The following is an 11,511-nucleotide window of genomic DNA, read 5'->3' as shown; positions in this document are numbered from 1 at the left end:
GTCTCACCTGTAGTAGCACTCTAAGCAGGGTCCATGAGTCTATCATTCTAACTCACCCTCTTCAGAGCAACATTGCAAGCTGCAGAAAAACATATGTGACCTGCAAGCTTACAGAAAAGATGTCTGCTGAAAAAGAAGAAGAAGTTGGAGTAGAACTGAGTTCATAGGTTGCTTTCGTTAGTGAAATGTCTTTCTGTGCGTCCCTGAATTGTGAAATTCTGGAGTATCTTCTGAGGTAACCAGTGGTGTTAAGGTAAGACTGACTTAGAGTTTCGCCTCTTTGCAAGTAAGAATCACCATTGGCTTAGAATCTTTTCTGTGAATGAAAGGAGCTGTTTTGTACATCACAAGCCATTTCAGGATACAAGCTGCTAAGTTTACCTGCTGACACTGTTGTGAAACCATAGAGGAAAATGCACAGCATGCTTCCTTGAGCTCAGAAGATACATGTTTCTGTCACAGCTGAGAAGAAATACAGTAGGCAACTTGGTGTCCTGTAGATGTTTTGGACTTCTAATTCACTTCATCCCCAGGCATTATGTCCAATGCTGAAACAGCATCAGTTGCCTTCTCCCGAGCTCAAAGATAGAAAAACCATTATCTAGAACTCCTATGATAAAAGTAAGTTCTAGGGTGATTTAAGCCTCATTTGCTTCTATTTTATTTTCATCAAAGAATATTAAGCTACTTTATTTGTTCTCAGAGGAAGATACCTATTGAACTGGGCAATTCAATAAAAAAATCATATTCAATATCCTTGCAAATATTTTCAAAACAAATCAGCTATGCTTTGTTGTGTCTAAATGATGTGGAATATAAAGAAAACATAAAGCCAACTGAAAAACCAACAACTTCCTCTGATGTGGCACAAACTGTCTCATTATCTTCTATTGTATTGTTTTCAGTTAAAATTCTTTTAATCATAGAATGCCAACTGAATCATTGCTCTACACAAACATACACACACACACACAAACAATAATGGTCTCCAAGAGAACTTGCCTTTGAAAATGTGTCAAAATTGGAGATACATGCAAGAAAACAGCACAAATATGGCTTTTGTATAGCTGAATTTTTCACAATTATTATAATTAAGTTACATTTTCTCTGACAATAGCAGGATACATGAAATTTGTAAAGTATTTAACTTTCATTGTATTTTAAAACTTACCAAACCTGTTTGTTGTTGGAAGTTATACCTAGAGATTAAAACTGATAGAAAAGAGGGTGCAAATTAGTATAATCTTTCAAAAGGCTGCATTTTGAATGAGATGTTTGCTTTCCAACTCAGAAACTGGATCATATTTCATGGCCAAAGCTTGCTTTGAATTACACCCTTGAAAGTGCAACAGAAGGAGTTGGCAAGGGTAGAGGAAATGAGGTGACTATTGTGCTGAAATGAACATGTTGTTATTTGTGTGTTTGAGTTATGTAGCCTAACTTTTTTTAGGAATAGAAAAGGGTGTGATTAAAAACAAATATATACATGGAACATCTATATGAAACTAGAGTTCTGTAGCCACAGTATGACTCGCTAAAACAATTTCAATCTAAATATGCTCGTGTTCTTTTTTTAACTTCTTGGTTCAAGTGTTGCAGACTGCAAATCATCTTACAGTACGTTTTTGTTTACTGCGCTTGAGATTTCCCATCATGGAATTCCATGCTTTCCCATTGTTTTAATCACTGACTGCTTGTTTCAGCCTTTCTTCAGGCACCAGCTGTCCATTCTGCCCCATATGCAAAATGAGTTGAATGCAAACTATGTTAACCTCAGAACAGCCATTGCAAAGTTTTGAGCTCAAAACAAAACACATGCATTGTGAGGCTTCATTTAAAGGTCAGAGCAAAAGTCGGTGACTGTGTATAGCACAGTGTTTCAAATGTTCTGGTTATAGAAACACTGAATTGGGATGTTTGAAACTTTGAGGGCTATTTCATTACTTCAAATTTGAAAGAATATGCAATCTTCATTTCACACATTCATCTATTATTGCTTTGGGGAGGCATAACCTGCCCTGATACATAAAAAAATGCCTGCCTGCCTGCCTGCCTCTCTGTCTATCTATCTGTCTCTTTCCCATCTAGCTATCATCTCATCACATTGCATAAAGTCTTGATGCAAGAGAGTCTTAAGACAGCTTTAGAAAAACTTTCTTCACATATTTGCCAGATGAGTTGGAATACATAGCTAGGAATTTCCAGAAAGCATTTGATCACTGTCAACATTTTTGGTCAGCATTTTGACTTTGGATATGGGAGCTGTAATTTAACAAAGATATAGTTTGATCTAGTGCAGTGGTGGCGAACCTATGGCACGGGTGCTAGAGGTGGCACTCAGAGCCCTCTCTGTGGGCACGTGCGCCGTCACCCCAGTCCTATGCCTTCAGCTGGGTTTTATAAAACCTTTTCACTTTAGGCCTCCACCGCTGTATACAAAAAAAAAAAGGTTCAATCAATCAGTTAATTTCAACTTCTCGCGGGGAAAAAAAAGATCTTGCAGAGTTGGAATTGATTGATTGAACTTTTTAGTCCCACCAAGTCTGCTGTTACCACCCCAGCCACCCCAGCCACGCCCACCCAATGGGCCACACCCACCTGGCACCCGACGATGCATAAGTGGGTTTTGGGTTGCAGTTTGGGCACTCGGTCTCCAGGCAGAAAGCAACAGTGAACCACTTCCAAAAATTTTGCTTGGAAAACTGTCTGGACCTCTCCATGTGGTTACCATGAGAGAGATCCTCATGGTACCTGACTCAGGACCGCCCTCCCCCACTTCCTCTAAGAAAGACCACCCTCGCTAGTCTGGTGCCCTTGATGTGTTACCTATCCAGAATGGCCCCATATTATGAAGTCCATCACATCTAGAGGCTGCAGCTAAAGAAAAGTGCCATTATAATGTCATGGGCTATCTTATAGCCCATTTGTATAGCCCAAGCTTTTCCAGAATAGTGTATAAGGATATATTGGATTTTATCTGTGGAAGCAATTTATATTGCTCTAATTTTGGGAGTGTCTAGGATCTCAGTCTGAGGTCTTTCACATCACCTTTCATTTAAAACAGCAGTGATGGCACTATGGAAGTTCTGCACACTAAGCTATTTCAACAGTTTTTTCTAGTACCTTATATCAATCTCTGCTTCTCATTTTCTTTGGCCATTGGCATCCCTCCATGCTATTTCATTTTTTCCAAATGCAAGCCATAATCCTCCATTTCATAGGCTGAAGAAAATGTATGCTTGAGACAGATTCTATTAATTCCTTAGTTTTGCTGAATAAATAGATGAAGATCAAGAGAATTATTTCTCTGATGAAAATTAGAAAGAGAGAGATGGATACTGGCTTAATATATACTTTCCCACAAATGTTTATTATTCATTAAACTATAACAAAGTGGGCATTTTCTCAATAAAGCAATACTTTCTTCTCTGCAAACCTTTTCATGCCAAATATTAGAAAACTTATAAAATATTTTTATACTAGCATGCATCATTATTAATCAACAGAATAAATCTCATTTTTCTTCATAGCTAAACAAAAAAGCCTATTTGGTGAAATCAGAACAGTTGGCAAATCAGTCGGGCAGGTATGCAGACAAATCCTTAAAATAACCAGTCTTGTCTAAATTACTATTAAAAAATACCATTTCAGTGGGCTAGATCAATAGTCTGTTCCTTTTAATAATCAGCTTTAAAATGTATTATTATATATGTTGAAATCAGTCCCGAATGATTCCTCAATATTGGAAATCTCTGTCTACCTTAATTGTAGCTGCAGAGAGCAATTTAAATTATTGCTTCACCTCATCTTTGAGGAATGAATATTATGAATTACCTGAAAAGATGTAATGCTAACACCACAGGAAATTTTTAAAGGAACATCCAACAACGTATAAGATATCCAGGAACCCCCTTTCTACTATACTTCCAAAAATATTATTTTTAAAAAAGTTTTTAGATGTCCAAAGAAACTTTTAAATAACACAATAGCTGAAATTCAACAACTTAAAAAATTCATGCAAAATGATACTTTAAAATAAAATTATTACTACCAACTTCTTCTTTATAAGTGTGCTAATTTAGATATTCTTGGAAAGGAGTATAAATCTCTCTCTCTCTCTCTCTCTCTTTCTCTCTCTCTCTCTCTCTCTCTCTGTCTCTCTTGCTCTTTCTCTCTCTTGCTTTCTGGAGTTAGTGTATTTGTGTACCTTGCCACCTTGTGGCTATTTTAGATATTTGCATAAGTCTATTAGCAGCTTCCAACAGTAAGTACAGTGGACAAGAGTTCATTAATGAAATCAGTATCTGGCAAATATTTGAATATCATTTTGTACCTGCACTAGATTTCATTGCACCTATATTTTTTATATTTAGGAAAGAATATTTTGCATATATACTTTGTAATGCTAAAAAGCAGTTATTTGATTCTCTCTTTCTACACATACAGACATGCACACACACATGGACACACACACACACACACACACACACACACACACACACACACACACACACTGGATGTACTGTTGCTATACATAAATGGTACACCTTCCTGGATTGCTTCTTGTTAGCATGATCACATATCATGAAATGACAGGAATCAGCACACCAGCCTTTGTTGATAAGAAAGGATTTTCTCTAAACCTTAAGCGACATATCCTTGACCACATGCTTAACTTATACTTAACCTGAGGTTTTTATTAATTTGGATCAATTCTGGAAACAGCAAAGCTAAGAAATGAACAGGCACAGGCCATGACAAACCATATTGGTCATCTTGCTTTGGTTTTGCCCTAGCTACTTGTAGCATGGTGACCAGTATGGTTTGTCATGACCTCACTTCTTAGCTTTTATTTTATTTTTTCTATAGCACTTATTATCTGGGAATCCTCGCAAGAGGTTTGCTGTGGGAAATTGCCTTAGGATTCTCTGGATCCCTTGGCATCTCACTAAGCACTGAGTCGCTCACTTAATGTTTTTACCTAGACATTCAGGTAGTTATCTGCTCTCCCTTAAAAAAATATGTTCCTTTGATCAGGGACCTAGTTGCTACATTCTGGATGGCAATTCATTGTAAACTATTTTTATTTCTTAGCAATATAACATCATATGATTTTCTTATTTTGGTGTTAGTTTTCATTTATGTAACTCAAAACTCAGCAAGGGTGTTACTTAAAGCAAGCAAGATGTGGTTCCAACAATTTGCCACATATCTTCAAAATGAGAAAGATTAGTGTAGTTAATAATAGTCATTTTTGTAGAACATGTAGTGAGTCATAACCACAACAACAAAACAGAGTTTTTCAAACTTGGTGGTGCCTGACCTATAAAATCCTGATATTATAAATTCAGGAATCTACTCAAAATAATACAATTTAACTAAATATAAATTGAAACCTGTGAGAAATGCAGCAGTTTTGAAATGTAAGAGTGACAGGAAAAAAAATCTTCCATATAAAGAATTTTCTTTGAGCTGGATGGTGTTTCTTGATAATAAAGGACTTTTAAAAATTGGTCTTGATACTTTATTCAGAGAACTAAAGAAATAATTTGATATTCTTCTTGAATATGGATGATAGAAATATGAGTGCTTAGATATATTTTTCTTGTTAGGTCTTCCCTTTTTAATTACTTTTTAATGTTGCTGATATGATTCTCTGTTAGATCAAAAAATAGTTTTAAAGGCTTTACTATCTAAGAGGCATCAGCTGCAGTCTGCACATGCTAGATAAGTGGTTGAGGTAAGATGATTTTATGCCCAGAATCTTACTGAACTAAATAAGCATTCATGTACATGAAAAATTAGGATACACATTCATTCTTAAAATCACAAGAATGCGCATCAAGTTGTATTAAAAAGGAAACATTATTTATATGCTTTCTCAAATTTCAGTATTTTCAATACAATTAGAGCTATTAGTACTATTAAGTTTATTGAATCAATCACCAGCAAAATTTTAAAATATACAACACAATAGTAAGGTGAGGTAAAATGCTAACTTAACAAGAATTCTCTATAATAAATATGATATAGAGATAAGATAACCTTTATTGTCATTTTTTTTACTGTGGGCACAATGGCACACATCAAAAATGAAATTTAGTTGCCCGCTCTGAAAGTGCTACCATAATGGCATTAACTGTGCAAGTATAAAGTATAAATGCAAGTATAAATCTGAAACATTACAATCTGTAAAGTAAAAAATACAGGTCACCTCAAACAAACAAGATAACACAATAAGTCTGATGTGATGACATCTTGTCACTAGTTATGCCTTATTTCCTCATGGTGACAGAATCTGGCTATTTTACAAGCAATGAAGGGGTTTGGATCCTCTAGAACAGGGATGTCAAACTGGTGGCCCATGGGCCGGATGCGTCACTCACAGGCCATGCCCACCCCAGCTCTGCAAAGGCAAAAAAAATGTCATAATATGTCACAATATGCCACGTCATATGATCGAGTTTGACATCCGTGCTCTAGAACAATCTCCAGAATATTCAGCCTTGGCAACTTTAAGGTGTGTGGACTTCAACTCTCAGAATTTTCCAGCAAAAGTTCAGAATTTTCTCTTTTGGGAGTGGGATGTGACAATTTAACAACTGGCTGTCATAAACTGGACCAATTGCTATTGAATAGCCTTGCTAGTGAGACCTTTCTATGAAGATCTCTCTCTGCATTGGGACTACTGGAGGCTTTATAGGCCTTTAAAAACCAATTTGTTTGGAATTCCAGGACTATTAGTAAAGACCTATCCTATATTCAATGTCCTTCCCCTCCCGGCTGTGATCCTCATCACTGTAGCTGCAATCTGAAAATCACTTTCTTGTCTGTTATTAGCAACAATAGTTTAGATCAGGGGTAGTCAACCTTGGCTCTTTTATGACTCGTGGACTTCAACTCCCAGCTGGCTCAGGAATTCTGGGAGTTGAAGTCCACGAGTCATAAAAGAGCCAAAGTTGACTACCCCTGGTTTAGATAATGTCAAGACTGGATGTTCAAATCAAAAAAGAGTTTTGTGGTGAAGCAGGAGCAAGAATATGCACATAAATATATATACAAGCAAGTAGGATAATTTAGAATAATTTAAATATATATAAAGTTTTCCCCTACCCAGTTGTATCTAACTCTGGAGGGCAGAATCTCTGTTTCTTAGTCAAGAGAACCAGCACTGTCTGAAGACCCTTTCTGTGCTCCGGTGGCCAGCATTACCTTCTCATCAAAGTGGTACCTATTTATTTACTCACATTTACTTGCTTTCGAATTGCTAGGTTGTCAGGAGCTGTAGCAAGCAACAGGCGCTCATCCCATTGCAGGGTGCTCAGGTCTCAAATTCGCGCTGTCAGCTTCCCAACTGACAAGCTTAGCATGTTTAACCACCGAGCCATCATGCCCTAATTTCAAATAATTTGTGTTTACATCCAAATGGAGTTAAATAAAAGTTTATGAATTACCATGCATCCATAGTTAAGCTTAAATGCTCAGTTTTATGCATTTCATATGTGAAGACAATACTTGGCAGGAGAGTAGGAACTAATAGATGAAGCTCCTTGGAGCGTATAATTCCAGTTTGAAGGTAGAGTGTAGTTTTCAACCTTTTTACCCATTGTACCACTTTTAGTATATGGCATCATCCAAGTACCACCAGTCGCCTAGCAAGGTGTCAAAAACTTGATGACCAAAAACGAAAAAAGAAAAAAAGTGATAAAGTACAGGTAGTCCTCAACTTACAACAGTTCACTTAGTGATTGTTCGAAGTTACAATGGCACTGAAAAAAGTGCCCCTCAAGCCACAGATACCTGCCTGCCCTCCCGGCGACGCTCTTCCTCCTGTCCGAGGTTTTCATTGTTGTGGGCATTTCTGTTGAGGATTGGCAGCGGGGGTGGTGTGTGGGGGTGTTTGATTTTTATTCCCCCCTTCTGCTGGGTGGTTGCAGCAGGTTTTGGTCACTTCACATGACCCTGGGACACTGTGACCATCATAAATATGAATCAGTTGCCAAGCATCTGAATGTAAATCACAAGACCCTGGAGATGCTGCCACATTCCAACTGATCGTGCTTCTTCTGGGCTCAGCAGAAGTGCCAGGATCAGTGCTGCTTTCCAGCTGGAGCCTGGCACTGATCCTGGCGCTTCCACTGGGCCCTGACAGTCCCAAAAAAGCACTGATCCTGGCACTTCCGCTGAGCCCTGACAGCCCTGCAGCTCCAGCCATCTCTCGCTCAGGCTTGTGCATTGCTGCCACCAATTCAGCTCATTCCCCTCCCCCGCTACCATTTTTCTAGGATGGTCACGTACCACCTGCCAGGTGCCAATGTACCACAGGTGGTACCCGTACCAATGGTTGAAAAGCCCTGGTTTAGATGATGAATATTGTAAAGACAGGTTTTTTTTAAATCTTCATTTTCTATAGATTTTAAGAAGCGAGATAGGAAAACTGGCCCTCCCTATGGTAGACATTCACAATGTCTAGGACCAAGGACTGCATTTGAGAAGTAAGTGGGCCTGGAGGAAAAAAACTAAATAATTTAATATATTTTATGCATCAATATTATAATTAAGTAATTAGTTTGATTATTCTCTATGTATTTAATATTTTGCCACTTTTCAATAACATTCTGGGAAGTGTATTTAAGGCTTTTTAATGGTTTAGGATCAGATATGGCCCTCAATTTCAGATTGTGATCTCCTATTTTAGAGTCTACTAAACATGCACACACACACACACACTTTTTTTTTTTACTGTCAGGAACTGATTGATTGATTATTTGCCATAAAGTCATTGTTGACTGCAGGATCCAATCTGCATCTCTCTACCAGAATGTGACACACAGAGAAGTTCCCTGAGGATGGGCTCCTGCATGAGTCTGAAAGCTCGGAAGACTAAACCTCTGATCCTGGTGACTGACCTAGATTGGATCCTGCAACATTATCTTGGGACATGTGTATTTGCCTTCATTGTTGACACTTAGCAATCACATAGACATATTTTCTCCATGATGATGTGTCCCTAATATGGCCTTTCAATCTTCCAACCATACACTCATCACTTAACTGACTCCACCCATCTTGTTGCTGATTGTCCCCTCTTTCTCTTTGGTAGAGTCTTCTCTAGAGAGCTAGACAATCTCATATTGTGTCTGAAGTAGGAAACTTTGCACCTGGTCAATGAGAACTCTGGGCTGGGTTAGTTCATTTGATGATTCATTGGTTTGTTTTCTTGGCTGTTTGTAGCATTCTCAGGAGTCTTCTCCAACACCAAAGATCAAAAGTGATTATCAAGAATAATATAATCTAATTTGAAATTGGCTAATTATCATAAATTTAAATTATGAAACTCAGGATATATTGATTGACAAAATACAAAGCTGTCCTTCCTTCCTGTCTTCCTTCCTGTCTTCCTGTCTTCCTTCCTTCCTTCCTTCCTTCCTTCCTTCCTTCCTTCCTTCCTTCCTTCCTTCCTTCCTTCCTTCCTTCCTTCCTGCCTGCCTGCCTGCCTGCCTGCCTGCCTGCCTTCCTTCCTTCCTGCCTTCCTTCCTGCCTGCCTGCCTGCCTGCCTGCCTGCCTGCCTGCCTGCCTGCCTGCCTGGATCAGAATGGTGCTGTAAAGCCTCCATCTCAATCTAGATAAAATCTCTACCAAGAATCTTAGGTTGTAAATGTTTTTTTTTTCAAAATCATGTTATTTGTTTTAACTAAACAATTAGTTTAGCACTTATCAGGAACATTTAGTGATTTTTAAGTATATCTTCAAACTTCCCGCAGGACTTGTATCTCTCTGGAGTCCTAGATATTTGGAATTTACTTTTTAAATAAATCTCGAAGATAAAAGATTGTTGTCTCTCTTTTTACTAAAATGGTCGCAAAATGTTATTCATAACTCTACTGAATTAGCAAACTCAAATCACTAATACATTTTTATATCTTGGCTGGAAAAGCATGATTAGTTATGATCCACTTGAATTATACAGCAGTCAGAAGTAACTGAGCTTTCCATTTGGGAAAAAGTAGCTTCAGCATTACTTAAATTTACTAAATCCATATCCTTCCTTTATTTTGTACAGCTCAAGGTGGCAAACATAATGCTCTCTTCTCATTTTTTTCTCTACAACAGCAACCCCATAAACAGGGTTGGGTTGTGGAAGAATGATTGTGCCAAGGTTGCCCAACTATGTTTTGTGCCTAACACAAACTTGACATCTTTCACCCATTTTAAAAGAAGCTGATAAAGAAGGAAGATTCTTACTTGTGGAAACAAATTTAAATGGAAGAAAGTGTTTAATAGTGGGGGTTTATGCTCCTAATCAACTGTCATCTCAAAAGTCATTTTACAGACAATTACATCAGAAGATTGTGGCTTTGGATTATAATTCTTTGATTTTTATGGGGGACTGTAATGGAGTACCTGATACTTTAAAAGACAAAAAGACAACTTCTAGGGATGTGGCCCTTTCCAGGCTCCCCAAATCTTTTTTTGCGATGAAGGAGGATTTGGAGCTGGTGGATGTTTGGAGATCACAACACATGAATGAACGTGACTTTACTTTTTTTTCTCATAGACATGAGTCTTTCTCAAGGATTGATTTTGTCTTGTTATCAACTGACTTGCTTACTGACTGTAATAAAACAAAAAATTTTCCTAGAGCTTTGTCAGATCACAGTATGGTATGGATTGAAATAGGCCAACATAAGAAAAGGAAATCTTGGAGAATGAATGAAAACTTGTTCAACCATGATGAGAAGCTTAAAGTTTTGAAAGATTACATGGAAGAGTTTTTTCAACTTAACCTGAATAAGGAAACCCCTATATATACTGTGTGGGATGCAAGTAAAGCTTACTTGAGGGGTTTGTTAATTTCTATGAATAATGCACATAAACGTAAGCAAATACAGAGTAGAATAAACTTGGAAAAAGAAATTGGGATTAAAGAAAAATTATTATCCCAGCGGCCAACAGACATTAACTTGAAGGCTTCTATCAAACTACTTAAGGATCAATTTAATATTTTAATTGCTGATCAGGTGGCCACCAACTTGAAGTATATTAAACATAATACATTTGCTAATGCAAATAAACCAGGGAGATGGTTGGCCTACCAATTACGCAAGAGACAGAAAGCTAGACTTATATCCAAAGTTGTGGTTAAGGGCCGCGAGGTTCATCAACATGAATTGATCAAGAAAGCGTTTACAGAATTCTACTCACACTTATATGCTGCTGGGTCTACAAAAATTGAGGACATTGATAAATATATGCAACTCTCATCTATATACAAACTTACATCGGAACAACAGAAATTGATGAATGAAGAGATCACTGCAGAGGAAATTTTAAATGCAATTAAACAATTGAAAACTGGCAAAGCCCCTGGTACGGATGGTTTGACAGCAACCTACTATAAGTCTTTGTCAGCTGAATTGATTCAACCTTTAAAAGTCTTATTTAATAGGATTATGTTGGGAGAACAAGTACCACAGTCATGGACAGGAGCTTTTATATCTTTGATACCGA

Source organism: Protobothrops mucrosquamatus, unplaced genomic scaffold (genome assembly GCF_001527695.2).
Source record: "Protobothrops mucrosquamatus isolate PMUCROS unplaced genomic scaffold, P.Mucros_1.0 scaffold403, whole genome shotgun sequence".
NCBI classification, from domain to species: Eukaryota; Metazoa; Chordata; class Lepidosauria; order Squamata; family Viperidae; genus Protobothrops; species Protobothrops mucrosquamatus.
The sequence above is the reverse complement of the archived record's forward strand: the minus strand, read 5'-3'. Positions refer to the sequence as shown.